Below are 4510 nucleotides of genomic sequence, written 5' to 3'. Positions count from 1 at the left end.
CATGTAGACAGAGCTAAAACTTCAGTCGTCTTTTATGAACTACCAAAGTAGCCTAAGATATTGGGCCTAAGGAGACTTTTATGTGGTCATAGAATTGATTCTCCCAGTTGGAAGCAAGAAGTAGAAATGCATGAAAGTGCAGAGAAAAGGAAAAGGGAAAAAAATATGTACAAACTCCTTTAAGCTCTGTAAAACTTTGGATTCCAGTTCTTAGACCCTGTTTTTCATACCAATGCAATCCCAATAGCTGAGACAACTCCATGAAATATAGACCCCCTAATATAGAATCATGCACTTTTCCAACTCTAATTTTATGAATAAAGAAATTAAGATCCAGAGATTTTAAGTGACTTGTCCAAGATAACAGAACTGCTTGGTTCTGTATCACAGTCTCAGCCTCTTTATACCTACCACAGGACAGTTTAAGAGGGAAAAGGGAAGTCTCCGTAGCTCTCTAAAGATGGCAATGAGCCTTAAGCTTCACAGGTTTTACAGCTGCTGACTTAAGACAGAGTTCAACACCTGAGAAAAGAGTGAAGATTTTATTTCTTTTAAATGGAGTTGTGATTCCTAGGCCTGGCCACCTCACATCCCCAGGGATATCTCATCTCCAGGACTTCGGATGGCAGCAGGGACTATACTGATCCAGTTCTAAGAACAGGTAGCTCACGAGTCTCTGATGAATCGTGAGCCTCACCTTTTAACACAGCGCATGCTATGTGCCCACTTACAAATATGAAAGAGCAAAATTTCCAGAATGTGTGTGATGTCGTTGAGATTTTTCAGCCAGTTCTGTGCATCAAGCTTCGGAATCTCTCCAGCCTATTGGTATGACTTCTCCTGGCACTAAAGAGGGGATTAGAGAAGAAAAACTCTAAAGAAATATGGTACAGATGGCAAAAATCGGGGAGAAAGGAAAAGAAAGAAAACTTGGCCTTGAGAGAAAGTAAGTAGCAACATGGATGCAAACATGCCGATTAAAAAGACAAGTGGCCATCTTGCAAGGTTAAAAAAAAAAAATCTGGTGATGGATCACCATGCCGGCAAATGTTCCACGGTATTGAAAACAGAGCTAGCCACAAAATCATTTTTTCTCCAGGTTTTTTGTTTGGGTTGGAGAATGCAACATCAAGGGCACATTTGGAGGAGATGTGTGTGGTGAGGGAAGGCAGAACCCTAGCTCTTGCAGCAGTTCTCTTGGGCTGATAGCTGTTCTCCTTCCCTCATCCTCCCCCCAGTACCCTCCCCTCACCCCAGGAGAGAAGAACATGCCATACAACTTTATATAACTGACATCCCCAGCACTTTGAAGATCAGACCTCAGTGAGTTCAGCAGCCAGGAGGTCAGATCCAGCGCATTCTCTGATTGACTGCTTTCCCTGGTTAACTGCAGGCTGGAAGCAGAGCCTTGGATAGGCTTCTACCCACAGGGAGGTGTGTCCTAACACTTGGAGGAAGGTCAGAGAGATCAATCTCTGGCTCCTTCTGAGACTTTCGGGGACACTCTTAGAATGAAATGGGCTGCTGGCCTCACTCTCTCACTTCTGTTTCTATTATCTGTTTTTTCCCCACCTGATTTTTCTCAAACATACTCCAGCAAAATCGCTTTTGTCCCAGTTCTAAGTCATACACCAGGGAAAATCTAAATTCCCTTTAATTCTCTGGACTGCATTTCAACAAGTATTTATAGAGTGTCTACTATGTACAGATTGCTGTTCTAAGATATCTTGGATATTATTAAAAAAAAATAATCTGCCTTCAAGGAAACCTCTAGTAAGCAGAATAAGTTATTATGGCACTAAGTGAATGAGGGTATGTTTAACTCAGGATATCAGAAAGGAAGGATCAATAAAGTCTTCATGGGAATTTGAAGGACAGTAGGATCTTGATAAGGGAGGTTGGGGAAAGAGTATTCCATGGTATAGGCACAGCAGAAGACACTTAGAGGGGGAAAGTGTGAAGAGCCCTGCCTGGAGGAAGCACAGGATACATGGAAGATGTCAGGGCAGTACCTCCAAAAAGGTAGGCTAGAGCTAAAGCCAGTAGTCTTGAATGTCAGACTGAGAAATTTGTACTGGGAAAGAAGGGAAAGCTGGTGCTGTAGAGGCTAAATCAAATCAATCCAATGAAACAAAGAAAAAGATAGTTATGAATGAGAGCATGTCTAAAAGTCCACTTGAAGGGACAAATTGTTACTTTTCTTTTCATTCAGTGTTTCATTCAATACCTCCTACGGTGCTGAAGAATGGAAAGAAAACCAACATTTGGGCCAGATAGAGCTCTATTCAAGTAGTGATTCTACACTATTTAGCTCTGGGCCTTTGGGCAAGTCTTGGGTAACTACTATGAATCTGCTCATCTCCTAAGATATAAGAAACATCACATTACCCTCCTTTTCCAAGTCAAATTAAATCTCCTTCTGTATGTTTGCTAGCAAACAAGAAATGAATTCTCTATCATCGGTGGGGGTAGACGAAGATCAGTGGAAGAGCTGCCCCTTCACAGGAGCATTCAGAATCTCAGAAGACTGGTGCAACCACAGGAAAGGGGAAAGATCTCTATTCTTTAGATCATCTCAGCATATTGACTTCTTAACATCTGAGCCCTCAGGGTCCACTGAATGTGGAAGGTTCCATCTCCCCCAGCTACGCTTGTGTTTTGCTTAAAGTTTTACTTTCACTTTAGGTTTGAAGGATTTGTTAACAAAAGAAATCACTCATTACACATATAAACAATTTCAATGTTTTATAGAAGATTATTTGACTTAATTTCAATATACAGTCATTAAAAGAAAAGAAATAGAAACAATAGAGAGAAGTAACAGCATGTACATCACAAAATTGGGCCAACCAACATACAGTGCAGAATTAAACAGCCCTGAGAAGTCCCTTGTTAACAGCAATCTGGGGTCCCAATTGGGAAAGGGTCTTGGGCAGTGCATCCACCTCATGGGTGAAACTTCAAATTGCAGTTTTGAGGGCTCCCACTTAAAATCTCAGGCTGTGCAAAAAATGTACCTCTGGTTTTACTTTAAACTGTTTGCAATTCCATTTGTTTCACCTTGTCGGTCATAGGATTTTGTTAGACCCTGGGGTTGGCCAGACCTCCAGAGGCTCAAAAATTCCAAAACCCACTTCCTTTCCTATCTAAAGTGCTGCCTGACCTGCCTGCTTGCAGGTAGGCATGGAATCCAGTCAGAGGCCTGCTCTCCTGATTCTGAAGCCTGAACAAGACTTCCTCTATTTTAATTTCCCTAAGAGCTTGGCATGTTGATCTCTGATGATAGGTCCTGAAACATGGCAGTAGTGACCAACTGTCCTGGTTTTCCCAGGACTGAAGGGGTTTCCAGGATGCAAGGCTTTCAGTTTTCAAACCTGGAAAGACCAGAGCAAATTAGGATGAACTGGCCACCCTATCTGGCACTCTATGTCCAGATCTGTGGCATTCACCTGTCCCCAACCCCACCAGAGACTCTGGTCTAACCAGAGCTCTATCAGGGAGTAGGATAGGGCCAACAGATGTGGAAGAACTTGCTACTAGCTTCCCATCTATGTCTCAAAGCCAGTTCTACTTCTTTAAACCGAAGTCCTAAACTGGGTGAGGAATTTCTTCTGAATCTCTGGCAATTTCTTCTTCCTTTTTTTTTTTTTTTTATTTGAGGTGAACCAAAAACTCATCAAACAACCCCAGAAGCAAAGTTGTCCAGAAGTCTAAATATACAGGCTTGACCATTCAAACCTGCAGGAGAGAGGAAGAAGATATGAGGATAAAAGGAAAAGAACAAATCATCCTTTTGTTCCTCTGAGATGAGTCAGTCATTGAGCCAAATACAATATGTCCTGTACAAATATAGCACATGCAATGTACCAGGCTCTGGGGCTGGTGCTCCATGTACATCAGGGGAAAAGATGGCAGGCCTCTCCTCATTGAACTGACATTCTATCATTATCCTGAAACAAGAAAGAAGCAGGGGGTAAAAAGATTCAAAAAATTATTCAGATGCAAGTGACTTAGACAAGCCTACTAGAGCCATCATAGGGTCAAATGTGTTGTAATACACACAGGACCCTCACTACAGAGCTGTCATGCAGGAAGCTGCCCAGTATAACCATGGGGGTACCTCTGACTCTCTGGACTTGCTACAAACTGTTCCTCTTTGACACTTCCTTCAGTTTCTACCAGCTTTACTTATTTATTTATTTGGCTTCATTGGGTCTTAGTTGCAACACACAAGATCTTCATTGCATCATGCAGGATCTTTGTTGCCGAGCACAGACCCTTTAGTCGTGGCTTGCGGGCTCCAGCAGTTGCACACGCAGGTTCTTAAACACTGGACCACCAGGGAAGTCCCAGGTTCTGCCAAACTCTTGCTACATTTCTGAAGAGTTTTTAGATTTACTAGGCATCATGACCAGATTCTTTTATATATATCATCTCTTATTATTCCCATTTCACAGGGGAACACTCTCTGGCTGTAACAGCAATCAGTTAAGTTCACACACTTAGACCA

This window comes from Bos javanicus, chromosome 16 (genome assembly GCF_032452875.1).
Source record: "Bos javanicus breed banteng chromosome 16, ARS-OSU_banteng_1.0, whole genome shotgun sequence".
NCBI classification, from domain to species: domain Eukaryota; kingdom Metazoa; phylum Chordata; class Mammalia; order Artiodactyla; family Bovidae; genus Bos; species Bos javanicus.
Note: the sequence above shows the minus strand (reverse complement) of the source record.